This window comes from Pectinophora gossypiella, chromosome 14 (genome assembly GCF_024362695.1).
Source record: "Pectinophora gossypiella chromosome 14, ilPecGoss1.1, whole genome shotgun sequence".
NCBI lineage: Eukaryota > Metazoa > Arthropoda > Insecta > Lepidoptera > Gelechiidae > Pectinophora > Pectinophora gossypiella.
The window spans coordinates 5,146,235-5,172,666 of NC_065417.1; the positions used below are offsets into that span (position 1 = coordinate 5,146,235).

Sequence of the window (26,432 nt, forward strand, 5' to 3'; positions counted from 1 at the left end):
TTGTTCGTGAACACTAGAATGAGGCATAATTCAGTGGGCGACATACCACCTCCAAGAGAAGCTCCCCACAACGAATGGCAAAAGGTCCCCGTACTTCGTCAATCAAAACGAAGAAGGCTGGATAGAGCACCATCGTCCGAGACAGAAGAGTTACCTACACAAAATAGATACTCAATCTTACAAGTTGAGGAAAGCAGTCAAAAACCAACTCATTCCAATAAAATAATAAATAATAAACCACCGCCCATCATATTATATGCTGTTGAAAACATTACCAAACTAACAAACTTAATCGAAAGCATTCTTGACAAATCAGACTACTCATACAAGATTGCGACTCGTACACAACTGAGAATTAACTGCAATAGCACTGCAGCATATAAAAAGTTAATGGAAGTCATTAGGGAGAAGAACTTGATTGGACACACTTTCACTCGAAAGGATGAGAGACCATACAGGATTGTTATTAGGAATTTACATCCCTCAACTCCAATTGATGCTATCGCAGAAGCCATAGAAGGTACGGGAAATAAGGTAAAGGGAGAGATTATTAATGCCAGGCATGGACCAACAAAGACTCCTTTGTTCACATGATTTATAAACCTAGAACCAAGCCCTAATAACCCAGCCGTAAAAAATATACGCTTTATATACAATACTTCTGTTGTAATTGAAGACCCAAAACTGACGTAAAAATATTATTGTACAATGCAAACGATGTCAACAATATGGACATACTCGTAATAACTGTATGAGGCCGTACCGATGTGTGAAATGTGCCGGGAATCATAACACCACAGACTGTCTTAAAAAAGATAAAGCTACACCGGCTAAATGTGCTCTTTGCCTTGAAGATCACCCAGCTAATTATAAGGGATGTAAAGTGTTTCTAGAGATACAAAACAGGAAAACAATCAAACAACATACCAAACCTGTTACCATGAAAACCAACAATGTTATCTTAGAAAAATCGGATCGTTACACACAACAATCGCAACTTCCTCGCATGGAAAAACCTCTAGAATGTAATACAGAAAGGACATATGCACAAGTGACTGCAAATCTCAACAACAACACTCTTGAGAAAATACTTATTAAACAAGCTGAAAAGCTGGATCTTCTAATTCAACAGATGGGAACCCTCATGGGTCTCTTGACAACCGTCGTTAATAAACTGGTACATTAAATGGCGGGCCTAATTATAGCAACTTGGAACGTAAATGGTTTGTCTAACCGGAAAAACGAAGTTGATGTTCTGTTGAAGTCTCATCATATTGACATTCTACTAGTTACAGAATCACGATTAACTGATAGAGCAGTTTTTAACTTGCAAGGGTATATTACATATACAACATGCCACCCAGACAATACCGCTCACGCTGGATCAGCTGTTATAATAAAGGAAAATATTAAGCATAACCTAATAATGGGATTTAAAAAGTCTCATATCCAAACAACATCTATAATGGTACATGACAACCAGGGGCCTCTCATAGTGTCGTCAATATATTGTCCTCCAAGACATAATATAACTGCTCACCAGTATGATGAATTGTTTGGAACCTTCGACCATAGATTTATTATCGGTGGAGACTGGAATGCAAAAAATACCTGCTGGGGAAGTAGAATTACAGTAACCAAAGGAAGGGAACTTAAGAAAAGTATTGATAAGAACCAACTAAAAGTTTTAACAACATGCCAACCAACGTATTGGCCATCGGACAGGAAAAGAATGCCGGATCTATTGGACTTCTTTGTCTACAAAGGATTACAAGCAAATTTCATGAAAGTGGAAAATTGTTTGGATGGTTCCTCCGATCATACTCCAATAATTGCTACCTTAAGCACAACAGTGATTGAAAAACCAGCAAGACCTTATTTATACAACAAATACACTGATTGGAATTCATTTCGAAATTATTTAGAAAGTAATATTGATCTTAAGATAAAACTGAAATCAGAACAAGACATAGACACTGCTTGTATATTAATAACAAAATTGATACAAAAAGCGTCTTGGCTGAGCACACCTGCTGCAAAAGATCACAACCACATATCTCGAAACTTACCGGCAGATGTCAAATTGAAGATATTGGAGAAGAGACGTCTTAGAAGGGTATGGCATTATACTCGTCTGACATCTGACAAAAGGGCTTTCAACAAAGCTGCTTCTGAACTCAAGAGATTCTTGGCTGACATCGAAAACGACACATTGCAGCACCACCTAGAACGGCTTACCCCTAACAGTAATAACGGATACTCACTTTGGAGAACAGTCAAATCGTCGCTTAAACCACAAGTACTAGACTACCCCCTTACATTTGAAGATGGAACATGGGCAAAAACTGATGAAGAAAGAGCCGAGGCTTTCGGACAATATCTAGAAAATGTTTTTACACCAAATGCCTCCAAAGAAAATGAAATATTTGACCAAGAAATAAAACAGTATCTGGATAGTGATCTACAGCTGAGCCTTCCTATAAAAAGTTGTACACCTACTGAAATTAAAAGGACAATACAAGAACTTCAACTGAAAAAAGCACCAGGATTTGATTTAATTACTGGAGAAGTACTCAAACAACTACCAAAAAAAGCCATCATACTACTTACACTCCTTTTTAATGGAATTTTGAGAACCTCGCACTATCCAGCTATATGGAAAGTATCCCAAATTACCATGATCTTGAAACCTGGAAAACCTGAACACCTAATTACATCATACCGACCAATCAGTCTTCTCCCTGTATTATCAAAAGTTTTCGAGAAAATACTGTCAAGCCGATTAAACGAAGTAATGAACAATAATGAGATTATCCCAGAGCATCAATTCGGGTTTCGTAGCAAACACTCCACTATAGAACAAGTCCATCGGGTTACTGACACAATCAGGAAAGCTCTTGAAAACAAAGAGTACTGCTCAGGCGTGTTTCTCGATGTACAACAAGCCTTCGATAAAGTATGGCATGCTGGATTACTGTATAAACTAAAACAGTCTCTGCCTCACAATATGTATACTTTGCTACGATCCTACATTGAAAATAGGATATTTTTTGTTAAGAACAATAATACAACATCAGCCTTCCATGACATAAGCGCCGGGGTTCCTCAGGGCTCAGTGCTTGGCCCTACTCTATATCTAATATACACAGCAGATGTGCCTGAAACGGATGGAGTGATGACTGCTACATTCGCTGACGACACCGCTGCTCTTGCATCAAACGCTGACCCTGCAAAAGCTTCAGAACTACTGCAAGGCCACCTAAATAAAATAAACAAGTGGATGAGAAACTGGCGCATCAAAGCTAGCGCGACGAAGTCAAATCACGTCACATTTACCCTCAAACGGGGAGATTGTCCACCAGTGAAGCTCGGCGAAGATACTCTCCCACATAGTTCTGTAGTTAAATATCTCGGTTTTCATCTTGACCGAAGACAAACCTGGAAGGAACACATACAAATGAAGCGTGATGCACTTAACCACAGATTCAGATCCTTACAATGGCTACTAGGCAGAAAATCGAAGCTTTCAGTCAACAACAACATACTGATATACAAATCAGTGCTCAAGCCAATTTGGACATATGGCATACAGATCTGGGGTTCTGCCAAAAACAGCAACCTAGAAATCCTCCAGAGATTCCAAAATAACACTTTCAAAACCATAACAAATGCACCATGGTATACAAAAATGAACGAAATTCACGACTATTTACAAATGCCCACTGTTAAAGAGGAAGCAGAGCATATTATCGAGCCTTATAGAAAAAGGATTGTCCACCATGAAAACAGGCTTGCATCGGCCTTAAGTGAACCACTGCCGCTGAGACGCCTAAAAAGGCAACATATCTGGGACAAACTTCAGCAGTGAGAAACAAAATGAAGGCAACCTGACACTGGAAAGGCATGCCTAACATCCCACTGGCAATATAACGGAACTGCTTATGGTCGAGGGACCGATCGCATGTTAGCAGAATATATAAAAAAAAAAAAAAAAAAGTTATATTTATTATTTGATGCTGATGATGATGTTTCACAGTCGATTTTGACTACAAGGAACAGCAGGGTTGCAGAGGTTGGTATCTCGCAACCCACATGATAGTAAAAGATTAAGTCCAGCATTTATTATTACTACATACATAACCTCACAAATGTGTCCCAATTGGAGTAGTCAGTGGTACATCCATCGCAAGGACTAAGTATCCACACCTCACCGAGCTTTCTGTTAGACCTATGTACATACTACATCCATATAGATATTTACTATTGGCATCTCGGAACAATTGGCATCCAATATAGACTAGGTAGCTTGTCTGTCGGTCTTTTATAGGATACACTTTAATTATTGTGCGCAGGAACTTCACGAGTTAATTCCACCCACTCCATACCATCTACGGACAACAAGGCGTCGGCAGGCATTTCATCCTTTTGTAGTGGATATACCACAAATCCGCACTGAGCGTTTTGCCTCTTCCTTTTTGATGTGAACTGCAAAGTTCTGGAACAGTCTGCCGTCGTCTGTTTTTCCAACTCGTTATAATCTAGGAGTCTTCAAGGATAGAGTGAATAGGCATTTGCTAGGTAAGCGTGATCCACTCTAGACCACATCGTCACTTAACATTAGGTGAGATTGTGGTCTTACGCGAGCCTATTATATTAAAACAAAATATATATAAATATGAAATGAAATATATAAGCGTGGTGGAGTATGCTCCATACCCCCTCCGGTTGATTGAGGGGAGGCCTGTGCCCAGCAGTGGGACGTATATAGGCAGTTTATGTTTATGTTATATAAATATGATGAACTGTACATAGGACACCTTCGCTGAAGCCGCGCGGCTAATTTGAAGGCCCTAAAGAATCGTTAATCACAGTCAAGATATTCAGCACATTGTTTATTGTCCTGTTGGTGAGGTTTAGCACACTGTGATTTGTGGACTAAAAGACTCTGACGGGAGTTTGAGACTAGTTTTTATGAGCAACTTTCCAGGCAACGTTCCTTAAACACAATATAGATGGCGCTGTACAGATTTTCCTTTGTTTAACCTTCTTATTTCATGGATAACATACATAATATGTATATTATATAGTATATTAGCAATATGTATATTATGCATCTTTCATCTTTGTTTTTGTGTGTAAATGATGACCCTTTTTATTACACCCAGGCACAACGTATCTTCCACACATTATTATTCTGTTCAAAATAAAGAGAATCAATATAGGTGGCAACATAATTCTACACATAATGTGATCCAAATATCAAGCAACAATTATTTTTATGTATGCTTCTGCCATTGCATTGTATTTTGGAGTAATTATGTACGCAAGTAATGAGAAAATAGGCAATTATCACGTTAAAGCAGTGAACGTAACCTGGAGAGACCCTCGTTGGATTTCTAGGGCAGTAGATAGGTGCCTAATCCGATGATGCTTAACACACGAATACCACCTCGCCGCGCAGTGGACAGCTGCAAAATTCGCGTCGCGTGAAAGTAGCCTTAATGCTGTCCGAGGCAAATGTACAATAGGTAAGTGAAGTCAAACAAAATCGCTCTCTCAGCCTAAGATCCGAAAGTATTAAAATACTATAGCGCTATTGACTTCCCCGTTTGAAGGCAACCACTTCCGAGCTCACTACTATTTGCTCTCGATCGTATCGTTTTCAACAGAAGGCAGAGAGTCCTTCACCACATCCGTCGAACACAAAGAAACTTCTTGCGGATTAATCAAATCCAGGGTAACACACGTACACGTACGAGCATAGAGTAGTAATGGCCCCGATTCCTGCAGACACATTCTAATTTTATTTTAAGTTATACCTGTCATTTTCTTATCCGCCGAAAAGGACAGGGACGGATGATTGACAACTGTCCGGGCGAATAAAACAGGCATCTCGCTCATATGCGACTTGTTTGACGTGTGCTGTCAACTTAATTCTGTCGGGTTATTGACCAATATAAAATTTTGGAAAGGATTTTTTATTTTTGCTTAAAATTGACGTATGCGAATAAGAAAATGACAAGTATAACTTAAAATAAAATTAGATGATGTGTACAGGAATGAACACCATTTTCTTCCCCGTCACACGGTTCGTGAAACGATTAACTACCTACTTAATTAAGTAAATAGTATAAAATTATAGTCATTATATAAAAATAAAGTTATTATAGTTATTAATTATAGTTATTATGTCTATTTGATTCGTCCGGGTTGTACATTCATTTTAAAATTATCAGCTATCAATTACTCGTCCCATTCCTTTTAAGCGGATAAGAAAATGACAGGTATAAATTAAAGTAAAATTAGGTATCAGGGTATACAAGCTACAACGCAAGTTTGCCATAATTTTCCATCTTATACTTATGTGACGATTTTACGAATCGATGTTGAAGTACTTTGTTGAAGACTACACTTCAACTAGGCAGTAAAGTAGCTAATTTACTCTTTCTAGATTTAACAATTCGCAATCTTACACAATTTTAAAATATAGTTAACTTATTTTAACAATGAGCAGTTAAGTTGCGAAGGGGTTACAAACCGCACACCAAGGTGTAATTATAAATAATTTCTTAAGTATCATTACGATAGGAAGTTAAGTATTTTCGAGCAGAATGTACCTACTACGCAATTGCCTACATTACTTTTTTATATTATGATATAAACCATAATATATTTTAGTATAATAAGTTGGTAATTAGCATAATTATCTAACTCATTTATGCTCTACTTTTCCGGTTACAATGGCTAAAGAAATTACATATTTTTGAGTTACATAAAAGTAGCAATATACTTAAGTAGTTGTATTTTTTGACGTGCCTTATTGGCCGGAGCATACTCCATCACACTGCTCCAAGGTTGGTGAAGAAATGCGGGCGTGAGATTCAGTATATAACTAGTATGAAGTATGTTATAATATTTCTAGTTAAAAACTTTCTGCTTCAGACTGTGCATGAAACATTATAGGGTGTATTGTGAGGAAGTTGGTCTGGCTGTATAGACCTCCACGTCACGCAAGTTTCCTCTATGAAACTGTTCTGCTTCAGTACAGTATATAGAAGCAGTATGGTAACATCGTAATAAAACTGTATAATATAATTTTATCGCGGAAGTAGGTACCTATATCATTTTATGAGTTTTTTGTACCTACACCTGTAGCTTATGTTAACTATATTTATGTATATCAATAAAATAACATCGATTAATATCAACACTAATACATTATATAAGTACCTACCTTAGTTTTGAAAAATCGTAAATAGAACCAAACTAAAGTATTTCTAAGGACTTAAGGTCCTAAACATATCTGGCATTATACATTTACCTGCCCCTACAGGCGTGATAAAAAAACCTAAAATAATACTAATAATAAGAGAATTATTGATAAATGTCAGTATACTTAGGAGTGGGTGTATATACCTCTCTCTACCCCTTCGCGTATACAGGCGTGATGCTATGGTATGAACTTAATAAAAAACCTAAAATAAGACGTAGAGCTATATTTAATTATCATATATACTTAAGTAAAATTAGATTGTATCTTTCTTAACCTATCCCTAACCTAGACCTATCACTCTGCGCGAATTTATTGCGCACGTCTGTGGTTCCTCTATGAAATCACATAAATTATGCGAACTGAGATACGACGTTGTATCATGCATGGATAGCGAGCTTGGGTAGGCCACACAATGGCGATAGGCGCAGAATAGGTGTAGAGAATGTGAGGACACAATTCTATTCTAATATTTACTTAATATAGATACTGGGTGTTAGTGACATCGTAATGAATACTGAAGGGGATGATTCAGACCACGATTCTGAGTTAAAATCATCTGGAATTTTCCGTCGCAAATTCCGAATTTTCGATCGCAAATGTATAGAATTGAAAATAATTAAAAATAAAATTAAACAAAATCATGAATTTTGCGACGGAAAATTCCACTTGATATCAACTCAGAATCATGGCCAGTATCATCCCTCAAAGTTTTCGTTACGATGTCACTAACAACCTGTGTATGGACTATATCCCAATGAGCTAGTCAGAAATACTTTCATCGCAAGATGTAAGTACTCACATGTCACAGACCTTATATTTTAGTTCTATATATTTTAGAGCCATCGCTCCCCATTTGTCCGGCCAAGTAGCCAATGCCATATGCAGCAAAACTACAATAAGACACGTAATTGAAAAAAAGGATGTGCTTAAATTATTTTGTAATTTTAGACCTACTTATCAATCAATCAATCAATCAATAATACTTTATTGCACAACAACATATATAAAGGATATAAACATACGAATAAAACATAAGCACAATAGGCGGCCTTATTGCTAAACAGCTACTTATTGCAAACATCTCATCATCTCCCTAGCATTATTTCATTTTCACAGGGTCCACTTACCTAACCTGAAGATTTGACAGGTCCGTTTAAGTGATTTGTACCATGTAAGTGATTTACATGTGTTGTTTTGATAAACACATTCTTATAATACTTATTGAATTTTTTTACAAGATAATTTCTTACAAATTCTATATTAAGCTTGTAAGTTTTGATAAACATGGCGCTGGTATAACATTTCAAATCTTGACACCTAACAAAATGCCAAAGATAAAAAAGATTTGCAAATGTACAAGCATTTCATCTTCATCGATACGAAATTTGTTTATTGTAATTTTACGAGTATATTCTTTGACACTTCAAGGATTTAATATATTGTCCATAGGTGTCTATAATAAGTGCCGTGGTAGCCCAGTTGGTAGAAAATTGCCTCTCACTTTGAGGTCGCAGGTCGAATCCAGCACAGGCCTAAACCAATGATTGACGAATTTGTTTTAGAATTCATGTTTGGATCTTGTGATTATCACGCGCTCAGCGGTAGGATAACATCGTGAGGAAACCCACATTCCCGAGAAATGCATTTTCGGAGGTATGTGACTTAACCTGTATTGGGCTGGTTTTCCCTTTGCGGGTTGGAAGGTCAGACAGGCAGTCGCTTCTCTAAAAAACCGGACCTGTCAATTTTTCAGGTTAGGTAAGCGGACCCTATAAAAACGGGATGATGCTAGGGAGATGATGACTTACTTAGATAATAAACATACCTATTTACGAGTATCTAAGTATAACAAACCCTTAAACATAGTTGGGTAATTACAAATACAATGGAAACACAAGCAAATACGGACCTTATCACTAATAGGCAATCTCTTCCAATTTAGAAATCTGTACTTCTATGGTGCATCTAACCCATTGTTTAAACTTGAATAGGTCCATCTCAAAATAGATATTCAAATATGGAGCGCCTCGTTTTGGTTAACATTTGATGAATATGAGAAACCCACGTAATAACATTGTGGCTTGCAAAATGTCATATTGAAACTAATAATGACCATTACATTTTGTAGAGTTATAACTACGTAGGTGTATAAGTATGGGCTGTTGCTGTTGCATTTTTTTATTATCAAAAACATTGAAAAACGATAGTTTCTACCAATTTTATCATCATCATCATTAATTTAAGAGTCACGCTCTTTTTTGTGTAGCAATCCTCTCCATGCTACTTTTTAGGGAAAAATAGGGCAATGGTTTCCCCCTTGCCTTCCCCCCGCAGTGCTCTGTCTGACGCGAGTGTGAAGGCGCCTAGAGTAGTCTGTTTCAAAGCCGTATTCTCCTGTCCTCCGCATCTGATTAGTACTGACAGTTACTGCTGCCCACTGTCAGGTTCCAGGTCATCCCTGCGACTTGCCCCTTCCATCCTGCAATGTCGAACCGAAGGCGCCCATTTCTGCCTCTGCAACCGTTGAGGTCCAGTTTTATAATTCTGAAAAATTAAAAGTACTTATATTTAATCTAAGAATGTTTTATGCTGCTTATTATTTATAGAAATGTAAGTAACTTAAGCTACGCAGAGGAATGTGTTCGCTACGCATTTTTGAGCATCTTGGATGAAAACACAGCCTTATGCACCCGATTATTCTAGCCATAGAGGCAAACAATCAGCTCGCGACAACAAAAACTTCAGAACCCCGATACTGACCCTGTCGGCGTGATCGACGATTTTCCTCATTCAGCGCTTACCGCTATCGACCGACTGGGGTCGATTAATTCTTTCAAATATTATAATATCAACTCTCAGACGACGCCCTGAGCTGAAGTTCGCGCCCAACTGGGCACCCTCAAGCCTCTTGTCTTAAATTTTATACCGCCTGAGCCCCTAGCTCTCCCCATTTGTCCGGCCAAGTAATTAATGCCATTTGCGGCAAATCTACAATAAGTCACGTCAAAAAAAAACAGCCTTATGCGATCACGTTTTTCTCACAGTTTTACACACTTTGAAATAATTTAAAACACATTGATAATCATCATTACAAAGCGGAAGGAAAATCTTCCGTATGGTATCAAATATTTATTTTAATAGCGTCTTCACGAGCATAAATATAAATTAGACCCACGTTTAAATATTTAAATAATTTATTCATTCACCATAGAATTCGACTTTGAAGGTTAATGTGGTAATTAAATAGGTTTGTTAATGATACAATAAATTAAGGAATACCCTAGTTACTTAATCATAGTTGAGAGATTTATTGAGTGTTACGTTGGTTCTTCGACGTATCGCTTTTATTTATTGCTCTGGTTTTAGGTTCATTTTATGATAATACAATAAGAAAATCAATACTATTTTATGTAAGTCAGATCAAATTCAGAGGGGGTGACCCTAGGTCTGCGTCTTACCTGGTCCAACGCCTGTCAGTGGCTGTGCAACGGGGCAATGCCGCTAGTGTAAATGGGTTCGTTTGGACCAGGTCAGATTCAGAACACTTAGCGCCTAATTGGACGTGACGAAGTTACGCATGTTTCTGATTTTGCGACAAATTGTTTTATTTTAACATTATTTATTGATATCAATTAGTTATTAAATATTTTTATGTAAGTACATATAGATTTGTAAACGAATGTTTTGTTTGTACACAACCTTAATAATTACTAAATAGATGATATTTATAGCATTTAAATACAATTTGTCACATAAATTAAAATTACGATTAATAATTACTTACCTCAAAAATGTGGCGTATGTAAAGAGTTTCTTTATAACATCTTTTTGCGCGTCCAACACGCGATACCAATTTATAAGTCGATAAACATAAATTCAATTTTATTCAATAAAACTCAATTAAAATTGACATTTCAATAATTCCCACACTAATAAACAAACATCAAGGGCGTCAAGGTCAGTAAAAGTAGCTCAAACCTGGTCTCATTTCGACCTAGATTCGACTGAAGTTTCGCAGCACATTGCCGAAACTGCAACATAGCGATGCAATATCAGACTCTGTGGCATGAGTTACGCATCGCGCTGGACGCGATATATATCGCGGCTTCGACCTATAGACATACATATTACGTCGACATTGTACACTATGTCTATCGGCCAAAGCGTTATTTATTATGTTATAGCGTTAGTTTTCGCGTCTACGTAGATAGCTACAGTCATGCAGCGGGGCTGCAGGTAGGCAATACATGCCTTACCTAATAACTAGGTGGCTAAGATATCATCTGATTACTCGCATATTTGAGGTGGCGAAACGTAGTGGTGAAAGTTACAAAGATAAGTCCACACATCACGCCTATTTCACACCGGGGTAAGCAGAGACTATGGAATTCCATTTGCTTCGATCCTGATACACACACTCCGGTTCAGAGTAGATTGAAAGACTGTAATTAATTCGTCAATAGTCTGATAGATTGATCATACGGTGAATGTATGGTGCTTAATCGTCTAAATGTAAAAAAAGTTTAGTAAAACAAGTAAAATAACTTACCTACCCATACCTACGTTTATATCTATGAGGAAGAATATAAAACTGTACTTCTATTTGTACTTACTACTAAGAAAATAATGACTGTAGATTCAATAATTTTAAATTGACCTTCATCAAGTTTATCCATGATAACTTCGTTGAATAAATAATTCTGATAAGAATTTGATTGTCGCATTCCGTGTGCGTAACTTATTTACCAGATTTTTGAGTTAATTTATGTTCAGACAGCTTCAAAAATAATGTAAGTAAGTAATGCTAAAGTTATATTTGAACATTATTTATCATTTACACTTGCAGATGCAATGTGCAAAATTTTCTGCATTTTATTCACAAATGGAAATACTTAACGTTCAAACACATAACTCTTTCTTGCTTGGCTTCGCAGAAATTGACCCCGCCGGCGTGGTCGACGATTTCCCTCATTCAGCGCTTATCGCTATCGACCCACTAGAGTCGATTAATTCTTTCAAATATTTTTCCTCTCAGACGACGCCCTGAGCCGAGGTTCGCGCCCAACTGGGCACCCTCAGGCCTGTTGTCTTAAACGTTGTACCGGGTGAGAGCCTTCAGCGCTCCCCATTTGTCCGGCCAAGTAGTTAATGCCATCTGCGGCAAATCTACAATAAGTCAAGTTAAAAAAAAAGCTTCGCAGAAACACCTAAATTCTCTCTGTAATGTAATGGATACAACATTTACAATTTATTTCATTTTAAGTAATCGTAATTAAAACAATCACTAGTGATACCTATTAAAAGTAAAATTTAAGAGCACATACTTATTTGTTATAAGTATACTTATACCTAAGTATCTTTGTGATGCAATCTTGATGAAACTGAATTATTAATAAGGATTTTATAATAAAATGTAACAACAAGTTGACTTGCGATGTAACCAGAAGATTTCACAAGAGAGGAAGAGTTATTTCTAGGTATATTAGCGAACAAAACAAGACCAAACATTTTGCTTTAATATATCGTGTAAGTGCTTTTTTAAGCAGAAGCATATTGGTAAGTATGTACGGTCACGAGCATTAATATGTATACACTTTGGTACCATGTCACATTAACTTTTACTGTAAGTCTCACTAAATGTCAAATATGTTAGTGCGACAGAGTCCTAAAGTGGGTACATTATATTGCTCATGACTGTACCTACTTTGCACTAGTTTAACTAAAACACGGCACTCTGCATTTTAGTTAAGTAAACTTGCGCGATTTCTGCCCACTAATATTAGAACAATACGTTTTATGTAGGTTTGAATCCAGCACGGACCTAAACCAATTATTTTTGAATTTATACATGGATGTGGATCATAAATTATTATCATGTGCTCAGCGGTGATCAAAAACATCGTGACGAAATCCACATTCCCAAAAAAATGCGTTTCGAAGGTTATTGTCCTATATAACCTGTATTGGGCTGGTTTTCCCTTCGCGGGTTGGTAGGCTTCGGTAAAGACCTGTCAAGGTAATTACTAGTAATCTTCAGGTTAAGTGTGAGCGGACGCCGCGCCGCGCCGTCTGGATCTCAGCAATTTCCTTTGAAACAGTTCTTCATTCTCGTGTCGACAGATAATCCTTTGGAAATAGTTTTTCCTTTATTATGAAATAACACTCTCTTGGGGTACATAATTCTAGGAGTGTCTTGTTGTTACTGGAACGAAATAAAAGCTATTCTATGTGTCGCCAACATTTGTCATATGCGGCGCGGCGGCGTGTGGAAAATCTCGAAATTTATAGCATGCTTTTGCTTCCTTTGGCGGTTCCTTGAAGTAAAATGAACTGGGACACCACATAGCTTAGCCAAGACACAAGAAAAGCTATATTTTCTACACTACAAACGTTACTGTAATAAATTGAAGTTTGAAACAATAAATTGCAGTGCAAGAATAGGAGTTATTCGTTGTATTAATACATAATGTGTTCTTATTTTTGTGTGTGTTCAATCTTAAGCATAACACAAAACAGAATAATGGGATTCTCTCGGCAGGGTATTGATAACAAAGATCAACCTCATCAACCCTAGTTTTAGGGTTACTATTGAGACTCTTGACTAACTCCTGACTGACTTATGTAAAAATGGGAGAATAAAATCTCAATGGTGTCAAATGTAAAATTAATAAAATTGAAACTACACACAATAAATGGTCTCTCAAAACAAACATAATTAATTAAATGTGTAATTAATAATATGAAGATGAACACCATCTTAAAACGAAGTCCATTAAACTTCCATTTTACAACTTTCGTTTGACCTCAGTAATTGAATAATTAGGTCTACTTTTAAGTAGATTTATTAAGTTATTTACGAAAAATCTCTTTTCTCTTTCCTGCTTGGTAATGTTACGGAATGTTGGACAGAGTCAGTGACTGATCACTTTCTCTTAAACCGGATCTCCGTCATACGATATTTGGCTATCTGATGAGTAATATGACGTTGCCGCTTGCAAATTGTTTTATAATAAACACTTCATCTACTTGAGGTTGCTGTAAGTACGAATCACGTACTTATTACATAAACTAATGCAGCGGGCCCTATCTTAGTCATGTTTCATTAGGTGAGTAACACAAACTCATATCTAAAATGTCCACTAAGATACTATAAGGATTTAAAGATTTTTAAGACGTAAAAAATAATTAGTTATATTATTACGCATTGCGAATCGCTTCAGTACTACAGCTTTCAAAAATCCAGTCGGACATCTCGGAAATTAATACTTTAGAAAGTTGCATTTTGCATATTTTTTGTTGTCCAAAACTTATATTTGCTCTAACACTTGCCTGTCAGCGATCAATTACGATGTCCGCACTAAACGCTAACAAGAACACTAATCATTACGGAGGTGATACGTGTATCCTCGTCCTCACTTGCTTTCACCTGTCTTTAGACATCTCAGAATTGACACTTTATCTCTTCTTATCTTTCTAGTAATGACTAGACTATTTTAGGCAGGAATGTAGCTGGGGGCTAAAAAATTCGCTTTTTGCACGACGTGAGAGACAATTGAAGGTTTATAATGCGCTATCTGATCATTATCTCACAGACGAGCGTTCACATCATGGATCATCTGTCAATCAAGTATAGGGCCTCATTTATCATCATACGAAAGCTATGTAGATTGATAAAACAAAAGCCGTTGGCACATCGTACCTGTTCGGTTTTTGTTTTCAAATATTAGTGACTCTGCTCAACCCAATAAGAATACTTAACAGTCAGGTGCTACGTATAAAAGTTTCATAAAATTGCTTAACTCACGAAAAACGTGGTGAGTCTCACCTTGAAGTTGCACTTGACAGACCGTGCAAATATTGTTAAAATGTGATTAATTAGCACAGTGTGAATTTAAACATTTATTCCATCAAAATTGAAAAATAAAATAAAGTTACAAAGTACTTGACAATACACGTTAATTGTTGTCCAAGGTGAAGGCTTTTACTTGCTCCTGGTACATACGATGTTTCTCCTCCAGGGTCTTGAGCGCGCTAGACGGCCGCACGCCTCCCACGTTCACCAGAAAACTTATCTGAACAGGGGGAACCTCCTTACCTCCTTCAGTATTTATGCCTCTGCTCCTAGCCCCAGATTTAACCCTCAATTTTACCTCACTGCATTTCCGTTCCCGGCTTTGTTCCCTCTCGAAACTCTTCCTAGGACGTATTTCTTGGGAAGATCTTTCTTTCATAATATCACCCGACCTTTCTTCGGCCTTCTTCGATTCCATCCTGTCTTTAGGCCGCTTTTCTTTAAAGGTGCTACTCTCTTTAGCTGTTACACTTTCTTTGGTCTTTAAAGCACTTGCAGATTTAGATTTAGTCTCGTACACTTTTTTTACGACTTTAATTTTTTGCTCTTGACTTTTGTTGACTAAATATGATGCGTTTTGATCATCTCGAGTGATCAAGTTTCTAGCAGACTCTTGTCGTCTAGCTGATCGTTCTCTGGGTCTCTTTTCTCTGTCGTTGTCAGCCTGAACAGATTTCTTATATATCTTAAGACGATTCTCCATTCTTACTCTTTCCGAGTAGCGTTGAAGACTACGGGCTCTTTCAAGTCGTGGCTTTATTTTTTCAACATCAGGTCCCAGACCTCCCAGTTTAACATTTGGTGCGGGTTGAGGTGCAGACTTTCTGGATTGACGACGATGTTGCGTGACTTCTGAAACACTTCTAAGATTATTATCTTCCGTTCCTGGAGATTTACTTCTTATCTCCTCATTAAATGCTAATCCTTCTTCATAAGAATTGTCCAATAAATGGGCTATTTCTTCATTCAAAAGTTTCTCGTAGTATACCTCGTTGTAAGATTCAGTGTTGTAAAAATCTGGCGGAGGTTGGGCGACCACGTCTTCTCCTATGCTTTCTCTTTCCGTGTCACCGAATTCAGGTTTAACAGAACTTATTTCATACTCTTCACTTGATTGTTGCTCAGGCTCGCGCTGCGGAGACGTGAACTGTCTGCGGAACATTTCCAAGTAGCTACCACTTTTCTTCTTGTTTTTATTCACAAGATAATTAGGTACAGGTTCTTTCTTATTTTTTTCACTCAACTTTTCATTTTTATTGCCCTCCTGCTTTTTGTGCTTTTTCTGGTTTTTCTGGGGTTTCTGGTTTTTTGGTACTCTTATAAGGACATCGTTTTCATAGAACGGGACGAGTATTGTATCGACGTTTTCATCAACTGGTTCCTGATTTGTTTCTTCTGTTTGCTTATGGCCCAATTCTAAGCTGTCGGTAGATATATTACTGGGGGAACTTGTGTGTTTTTCCATTTTTCTCCACGAAAGATTAATTCTTTTCTTTTTACCTATAAGCAAGTACGATGATAGGTCCATAATGTCATGGTGACGTTGTTTCGGTTGTCATGCTTCAAAGCGGCCAGGTGGTACTGATCCAACGAGATTGGTTTTGATTTTAGAATTTTAATTTGTTTTTTATCGAATAATTTATGGTCAATGGTCTATACATTTTGAAACTAAATTTTTCTACAACCTATTTCTGATATTTTATGTTTACTGTTTCTTCTTTAAATTGAAATTACGACAATAGGTACCTATCTCGTAAAATTTGCAACCCATATAGACCTTTCTTGAGTCAAATTAGTAGTCAAACTTGTAAAACTTTCCCGATTATGACCGATTAAACATTACAGCTTTTATTCCGCTAAGTACTTAGTGAAGATTTGGAAAACGCCAGCGAGTGTGCTCGGCGTAAATCCTGTTAGTGTCAGAAGTTGGACGTGTTGGCTCTGAGCCAGATTGCAGTAATGCACAAATTGCTGAACACTCGTCTGCGGCGGGGGAGCATTGAAATGCAAGCTCACGCGTCGATAGATCCTATTCTGAGCCACGCCTAAAATCTAACCTTGTTTTTACATGTACTTTATCCCACTGGGATTAGTAGAGACTATGGAATTCCATTTACTTCTATCCTTACACACATCTCTTGCTTACAATTAAACCTTTTCTAAAGACATCTCTATTTTCTTCGATGTATGTCCTTCTTCAAACAACCTTCGCCTTGCTTTTTTAATCTTCCACGAAACCCCACTTGGTAATAGGGTGTAACAGGGTGAACAAAAACATACATAACTACATAATATGTTTATAAATTATCAAACTACATGATATCACTCCGGGAACGTAGAAATTAAGAATTCCGACGTGATAGGTGGCGAGTTTATTGTCATTGTGTTTATTGAAACCAAGATTAATTAACATTTATCTTCGCATCTTCTCGTGTGGGTAAGGTCGGTGATCGACGTCACCAATTCTGCTTCAGCGGAATATATTTGCATAATATTTGTACAATAGAGTAGTAGATCGTATAGAGGTGTCGGAAACCATCTCGGATGCTATCTCTCAGCTGTATGGCGCCGGATAAACCCCCGGACATTGCCAGCTCGGCTGCTTATTGTGTTAAGATTATTTACACAATCGCGTTTTCATTACCATGTCACTAAAATCCTGTATAATGTCTAAATGCTCTTCAAAAACCAAATCATGTCGCTAAAATAACACAACTTTCTCACTATACTGTTTCGATAAACAAATTAATATTCATATTTAATATTTGAGGGTCAGAATATGCGTCATCTGATTACCATTTATATTAAATCAAGATAACTTCCACATACTCAATGTTTTGATGGATGCAATGTTATCTAGTTCGTGACCGTCAGGTGTTAAGGTCATTTTTCATTATCACTTATGTACTTACATGTATGATAATTGATAGATTATCTGTCGAAATTGTGTATGTATGACTGAATATTGTCCCACTGCGAGCGTTTTGTTACTCTACAACGTATTGTATTGGTATTTCGAATAGGATATCATCATCATCAACTTAAGAGCCACCCTCTTGTCGGTGTAACATTTTCCATTCCAGTCTATCAAAGGCCAATTCCTTGACATCCCTATAAGACACGAAGTTAATTTAATTTAATATAATTTAATATTTATTTAATGATCATCTCTTAGCTTAAGACCTAACCTAGAAGTTAACCTTTTCTTTAACCTCTTCTTGGTCTTCCCCTTCCTCTCTTTCCTTCTAGCTAATAAGACACGACGAATTTATTAAAAACATCATAGAAGGAAAGCTAGAAGGAATAGGATATCAATTAGAAATAAATCAATTATTATAAATATAAATCTACTAAAGTACAATTTTACAAAAAGTTGAAGCAGTCGCCGTGGCCGAAATCGGCTGGATCACATCATCATCAACATAGTTCTTTACACTTTGAATCGTCATTTTTTACATAACGAATGTCTCATCCCCCTAAAACTACTGCAACTTCACACAACCTGTATAGTATAGCCGGGGAAAAGAAGATACAAGAAAAACCTCGGCACAGGGCCCTAGACGTTCTTTTTTTAAAAAATACATTAAATATTATTAAAATTATAATTATTTGTACTTAAATAAGTAAGTCTTATTGTAAGTCTTACCTTATTAGAGTGCAATAAAGTATGTTTTCATTTGTACAAGATAACATCTCACTCGGTAAGTATTTTAATTTATTTGTATAGGTACAGTAAATATTAAGGTAATAATTATATTAATGTAATTTTTTACTCACTTATCTAATTTAACGCTACTCGTTGACACATAGCCAAGTGCCTTATGTTTGTACACAATAATAATATTATGATAATTATATACGAATGATAACATCAAGTTTGTTGCTTTAGTATCACCCATGCTTTAGGGCATTCCTATTGATTGTTGCGACCCAAGTAGCAATCAAGAATTGTGATTAAGTCATATATGTCTAAACTTTAGCTAAAGTGAGATTTATCCAAATCAAATAGGACTTATTAGGACTTCATAAATTCATTTCCTTCTTTAATACTATATAGTTTTCAAAAAATCCTACTTTAGATAATTTAGAATACACAAAACCAAGTTAAGTATTCACAAAACTATTTAGTCTTATCTCAGCCTACTGTTAAGTCTACAAGTATTCTTTTACTTTACTCAGATTATTTAAAGGCTCACTTAACACTAAATTGATTTAGTGAAGTATCAGTTTAGTCTCGTAAAGTAAAATTTGATTGCCTAGATATACTTAAGGCAATTTTTATTATTTGTTGCTCCTATACAAGACTGTTTTATTCGTTTTTGACTACAATAAGTAAAACATAAGAAAAGTCTATTCAATGGACGATAAAATCGAAATAGAAGCAAGCAGAAAGATGGATGAAGTCCAAATAATAAAAGGATCTGGTGGTTTTCGAAGGCAGAATATTAAATACAGAAAACTAACCTGTGATAATGCACATCCCACTGTTTTTGTTAGCGATGCCATATCTTCTTCATTGCCATAATTTTTTTTATATCGATTGGTATAACACAATCATTTAATTTTGGCAAAAAAATCGTAAGTTCCTGTTTTTCAAATCCGATCCAGCGCGTGGCGGCCCAGGTACCTACGTCTCGAACAAATCTTCTCAAAAATGACTAAGCTAGTCTAACCTAGTCTAAGCGCACGGCAACACTACACTATGAAAAATCGAGTTTTATATTAAAACCTGCTAAGTTCAAATATAAAATTAGGTACCTATTAGTCTAATAATAAATAAATCCAATCAAAAACATAGACGTGAAATGAGAGCCAAGTTCAATATTATGCAATGCTTTGGTTGTTGACTTCAACGACAAAAGAAGTGAGATCTAAATGGGTGCCAAGTTCAATGGTCAGTCCTGAAATTTATTTATAAGTAACAGTATAACATATCATATCTTCTTATAACATAAGATAATATATTGTAGCCTAAGATCTGTCTTATTGTAGGTAAGTACATATCTTCGTAACGCGTGGGTCCTTTTAAAAAGACAAATTCAAAACTAAAAGTCGACTTTATAGGTAAAATAATATGCCAGTAAAATGGATGAGAGTTGTGTTGTATCGTGGGCGAAAAGCTGACAACCTATCACTGCTAAACACATGTTCCAACTTGCTTACCTACCCTTAAAGTACTTGTCAAATGTGGCATCAAGTGGTTTTATGATCACTTAGTGCTCTGCCTACCCCGATAGGGCATATAGGCGTGATTGTATGTTATGTTAAGTTAATCTACATACCTACCACAAAAAGACCGGCTGTCATGAGTTTTGATTACTTACTGATTCTTACATCTATAGTTAGGTACAGGCACTAATTAGGTATTTATGTTAAGCGTTCATGATAGAATCTAATTATTAAAAAGTTGCCAGTTTTTTTTATTTTTTCCTTTATATTCATCTAATTACCTATCTGCATACCAAATTTTAACTCTCTAGGTCATCTGGAACTGGGTTAGAGTTTTGATAAAAATGAGTCAGTCAGTCAGTCAAAAAATGAGGATTTTGGACATTAATATCTAAATAACCGTTTGAGATAAGCTTATGAAATTTAGAACACTTATATGTATCTCACAAGTCTCAATATATGAGCCAAATTAATGAAATAGTTTTTGATTTATGAGGGGGTCAAAAGTGGCTCCAAATGGTTCGTGTAATAATACACACGGTGCGGCTCGCCAGTTATATTTCTTGAACTTGGCTTGACACGCTACCGCGTGTCTAGATACTTTTCTTTCTTCTTTCATTCTTTCTTTTAATAATTTTAAAAATGTACCTATTTTTAACTAAGCTTTATTCACAATCATAAACAAAACATATCTATTTTAAGTTTTGTGTATGGTTAAATGCATTTAAAGTGGGCATTAGATTTGATTCCTTTATTTTTTAGCTTGATAAAGACATCGGGAATTTGGCCGCCTTTTTTAACAATAATGTTTTAGGTGGGATTAGAAACTACCGCGCACACACACGACGTTAATCAAATTGCAAGGGTTCTTCGTATATACAATATTCAACGGATACTCGTTAATTTTTACAATAATCACATTGTTTCCGTTGGCAATTAGAAGCGCGGTGATCGTACCTACTTTGCGTCAGCGAACCATGTAGGTACCTATGAGAATGTATGCACGGAGACTCATTAGCAAATTGAGTTTATGTTTGTTAGTTCCAATTGTGATAAATATTAAATAATTAAGTAAATCACATTCCTATCCAAGTAAGAACTCAGCATAACAATATTTTTTTATCTTCCACGAGTCGAAAAACTTACCTCTCAAACAAACATACTTTCCATAGGTTTTAAGCTTGTTCGATTTTAATTGTTACTTGTTACATAGATGATTCTGGCACAGAATAAACAAACATGATTTTACGACATTACTTTACTAAATCAAAATAGAGGATCACTTTAGATATAAGAGTTTTAAGTAGGAATTCACTAAATACTTTTTGTCTTAAGTTGGTATACTCCTAGACAATTGAAGTAAAATTTATCTTAACTAGTACTTGATGAAGTGCAACTTGACTTTACTTTTCTAAACTGATTCTTACGAAATCAATTGTTTCTAAAGTCTTACTTCATTTAGAAAAATATTACTTAACGCCATTTTGCATTTACAGGAAGAAAACATGTAATATTTTTTTGACAATATTATCGTCAAAAACTGAAGTAAATTAATATATATTTCTGTTGTAGTAACAATTACTGCGTTCAGCTGTCACATATTAATAGAAAATGAATTTCTCTATACTATATGTCACCATTTTTTTTATTTGCTGAATAATCAATCCAAATTTTATTATTATTTTTCTGATATATTAAAGGCCCTTCTGTTTTTTAACACTTTCTATCGATTTTACACGAGAAACAATCATGCGTTTATAATTTCCTGTATGTGAAACGGCAGAATAACCTTTTGTTAAAACAACTTAACAAATATTTTAGACGCCATTTTCTTACAGTCTTCATTTCTTGTGTTAATATAAATGTTCGCCATTATATTCTAAAATAAAGACGCGTGAAGTAAAAATGGTTTTAGTATGATCTGAAGTTTTACTTCGTTAAGTTACAATTGACTCAGTGCAATTCAATCCTATAGTCTTAACTAAGTATTGTAGATATCTTCAAGTATACATTCTTGGTATTAAGTGATACTACAAGAATTCTAAGTTTAGAATATGCAAGAACATTGTCTAAAGTAGGGTTTAAGTCTGACTTAGCGTTGTCTTAAGTCTGTCTTGTATAAGAGTTAAAGTATGTGCCCACTTTTACTAAACTGTATCTTCAAGATATCTTGAGGGATATCTTGGAGACATATAAGACTTATCCAAGACAAGGGTTTGATTTAGTCTACTTGCCTTCAAGATATCTACAATTCTCTTTTAAGACAATCGGTTGCTACTTGGGGATACAATGTCAAGATTATAAACCTGTGGAATTCCAATGAAACAATGGTTTTGTAATATATTGTATAATAAATTAGTAAATTATGTCATCTGTTATTAGAATAATTCTGAGAATGTGTGAAATATTATGACAAATGTAATTGTTAACAATTAAGTTATGTTGTGTATGGTGCTACAGAAATGTCGGTGATTTAATCAAATTCAGACTTTATATTGACAGCCTCTGTAGTCTAGTGGTTAGAGCGTTAGGCTCACGATCTGGAGGTCCGGGTTCGTTTCCCGAAGAAGACATTTTCGAAATCACTTTGTGACTGTCCTTTGTTTGGTAAGGACTTTACAAGCTTGAATCACCTGATTATCTGAAAGAATAATATGATTTCGTGCTTCGGAGGGCACGTTAAGCCCGGCTATTAACCGTTAAAACACCTCCATCAACCCGCCGTGGAACAGCGGGGTGCAGTATGCTTCATACCCCCTCCGGTGTGCCCAGCAGTGGGATGAGGTAAACCGAGCTCAGACCGTGGTGGGGAGCGGAGAGTTGCCGTTCTAAACGTAGTATTATTACTTATTCTATGCTTCAACTTAAAAATATAATCACAAATCGAGAATATTGTAACCTTTACAAGTACCTATCTAATCTACTTATCAATGAAAACCTTTACGTAACAACAATGGGGACATTTATCAGCAATCTTTAATGTGTTGTCACCCAGTTTCGACTGATTATAACTGGTCTTTGGACATGCAACCGTCTTGCAAGGCTACTGGATACTATAGATATGTAAGGCTATGGATATGAAGTTCTATTGAACGGGTAAAGAGGTACCTATTTCGCATTGTAGTCAAAATTCGTAAAGCGTAAAAAAGATTGCCGCTTCTAGGATTGATGAATGTGGAGGAAGCAAGAGAAGTGTGTCAGGATCGAAGCAAATGGAATTCTATAGTCTCTGCTTATCCCGATGGGAAATAGACGTGAGTTTATGTATGTATGTGTATGTACTTATGTAAAAAAGAAACTGTTTGTGGCTTTTGAATATTGACAACGACTATGACGCACTGAGCCGAGGTTCGCACCCAACAGGGCACCCGCAGGCCTGTTTTTTTAAATTTTGTACAGGGTGAGACCATTTTTCCGGCCAAATAGTTAATGCCATCTGCGGCAAATCTACAATAAGTCACGTCAAAAAAAAAAACATTGACAACCAATAACTGTGAAACTTATAAAGTCTTAGGGTTGGTTGTAAAGTAAATTGGAAGCAGCTAATGGGATATAAAAATAAAATAAAGTAAAAATTGATTTTTCAGAATGTCATTCCATAATTACATTTTTTTTTTGATTCTACAGAGATGTATTTTATATTATATTTCATTACATTTATTCAAAATAATAACGTTCAGAACATTACATATAAATAAAATAAAATAAAATTTTGACTTACTTATTATATTGTTCATTGTAGTAAAGTCATATTACAATCGGGCTAAACATACAATCAGAGATAATACATCCATCGCAATGGGAACTGAATACCCACGTTTCATCTGAGCTTTTCAATAAGTAACCAAATTATGTAATAACCCTGTTTTAGAATATTTTGTAATGCAATTTATCCTTACAATAGGCTTGTTTCCAACTAGTCAAATCAGCTACTTTTTACTAAACGCAAAACACAAAATTACTATATAATGTGTGAAAAAGCGCACTGTGACGTCATTGAAAACCGTTATAAAATTCATAAATAAGTTAAATAGAAAAAAGAAAATGTTTTTCCTTGGTTTTAGATGTGTCTTTATTTAGTAATCAGAACCTAGTACACGACCCAATGATTACTTACTTTAGAGGAGTACAAAAATGTCACCCTAAAATCACCTATCCATAAACGCAGGTCATTGTACCTATTGGTACCTAAATACATAACGATGTTTATCTCGATGACATTTTATCTCATAGCGGACGAACGGATGACGATGACCCAATCTAAAGGTGAACCACTTATACCTAGTAGGCGGACTCTAGCTCAAGGAGTGCTCAAGGACTAGAGATGCTCTGTTTTGAACCAACTTTGTTATTTAAAAATATTGTTTTTCAGTTTAAAAACTGTATCGCACAGATGTGCGTACAGTCATGAGCAACATAATATACCCACTTTAGGACTCTGTCGCACTAACATATTTGACATTTAGTGAGACTTACAGTTCAATTTGTCAAAAAAGTTAATGTGACATGGTACCAAAGTGTATACATATTAATGCTCGTGACCGTACATCTGACAGACAAAATTGAACTTTCGTCTATTAGATACAAATATAAAAATCAAGCCTATTTCCTTCCAAAGGTGCACCTAAGGATAGATTATAGAAATCTGTTGGCTTCGATGACGTAAGTACTTCTCACTCTTCTTTCTTTATATTTTTATCCTTTTCTTTCCGGGGTTTTTTCTTTCTTCTGTTTTGTTCATCACATTTTTAATCAAATTATGTTTTTTTGTGAATTACATTACTGACATCGTAAAAACGTTGTTATGTCTTTTGATACATTCAAAGCACTTTGTCATAAATATCGATTATTCGAAATCACAATGAATACTCATTTCAATTTACTTACCAACCACTGCTCACTGGAAGTGATATTTTTAGATCTTTTTTCTAAATTGAATTCTTATTAGTGACAACTCCAATTTAGTAGTGACTGCAATTAAGACCTCCTTTTGTCCGGCCAAGTAGTTAATGGCATATGCGGCAAACCTATATTAAGTCAAAAAAGTAAGAGTTAAGTACTCTTAGGTACTCTTAGGTACTCGAATATACCATAATTTGTTTGTGTTTAAGTTTGTATACGAGAAAAAAATAATGACATAAGTACTTGCACATTAATACTTTCGCTATCTTAAGCAATCAGTCGAAACAAAGCCAGTTTTCAACTCGATGAAACAATTGAACATTCTTCTTACGATAATGAAGCGTTAATGGTATCATCTTAACAATAATGGTGCTGGGATGGATGCAATACCAAGCTTTTTTTATGATGTGGCTTATTGTAGATTTCCCTGCAATACCAAGCACAGGCGCCCAGAGAGCCCACAGACGTCAATTATGACCAAAACTATCATTGCCATCTTCATTCCAACAAACTAGTTTTGCGACGCCAGTTCACCTTCTGAAATTGGACAAGAGTCCGTTAAACTGTTAATCATTTGTACATTTACATACATGATTATACTCGTATATACTTAATTATAGTTTTAAATAGCATCTTTTTGTTAGGTTAGGTTGCGAACTTTAGAGCTACGTCCTTATGGAATAACAACATAAGCTCGCGATTGTAACCAAATTTAACGACCTCCGTGGTCCAGTGGTTGAGCGTTGGGCTCACGATCCGGAGGTCCTGTAAGATAGTAAGATGATCCGTGCTTCGGAAGGCACGTTAACCGTGGGTCCCGGTTACTACGTACTGATGTAAGTAAGTAGTCGTTACATGAGTCATATCAGGGGCCTTTGGGAAATATTAATATGTTTTGTTTCACTAGTGTTATTTATCTACATACACAGTTCAATAATTGATAGAGTACTTGATAGAGGTTTTGCCGATATATTCGAGAACATGTACTGTGCTATGTACATCAACATCTCCCCTGGCATTATCCCGTTTTTCTCAGTGTCCGCTTACCTAACCAGAAGATTTGACAGGTCCGGTTTTTTACCGAAGCGACTGCCTGTCTGACCATCCAACCCGCGAAGGGAAAACCAGCCCAATACAGGTTAGGTCACATACCTCCGAAAATGCATTTCTCGGGAATGTGGGTTTCCTCACGATGTTTTCCTTTAAGTACTATTTTATTACAGCAGCTGTGCTAAG

The 26,432-nt window shown here is 36.0% G+C and overlaps 2 protein-coding genes across 7 annotated transcripts in view; one reads left to right on the forward strand and one right to left on the reverse strand.

Moving 5' to 3' along the window:
• The window catches only part of LOC126372577 (nuclear envelope phosphatase-regulatory subunit 1), a 598,500-nt gene that overhangs the window by 371,348 nt on the left and 200,720 nt on the right, over positions 1-26,432 (reverse strand). The window contains exon 5 of one of the 6 annotated variants that reach the window (XR_007567173.1): positions 12,847-12,888. The exons of the other annotated variants lie outside the window; for them this stretch is intronic. The gene's annotated coding sequence lies outside the window, so the exon portion shown is untranslated. Of the gene's footprint in view, positions 1-12,846; positions 12,889-26,432 lie in introns of those variants that run through there. 6 annotated transcript variants of the gene reach the window in all.
• LOC126372546 (CD209 antigen-like protein C) overlaps positions 1-26,432 on the forward strand; it is a 119,388-nt gene that overhangs the window by 25,843 nt on the left and 67,113 nt on the right. The gene's annotated exons all lie outside the window — the stretch shown is intronic.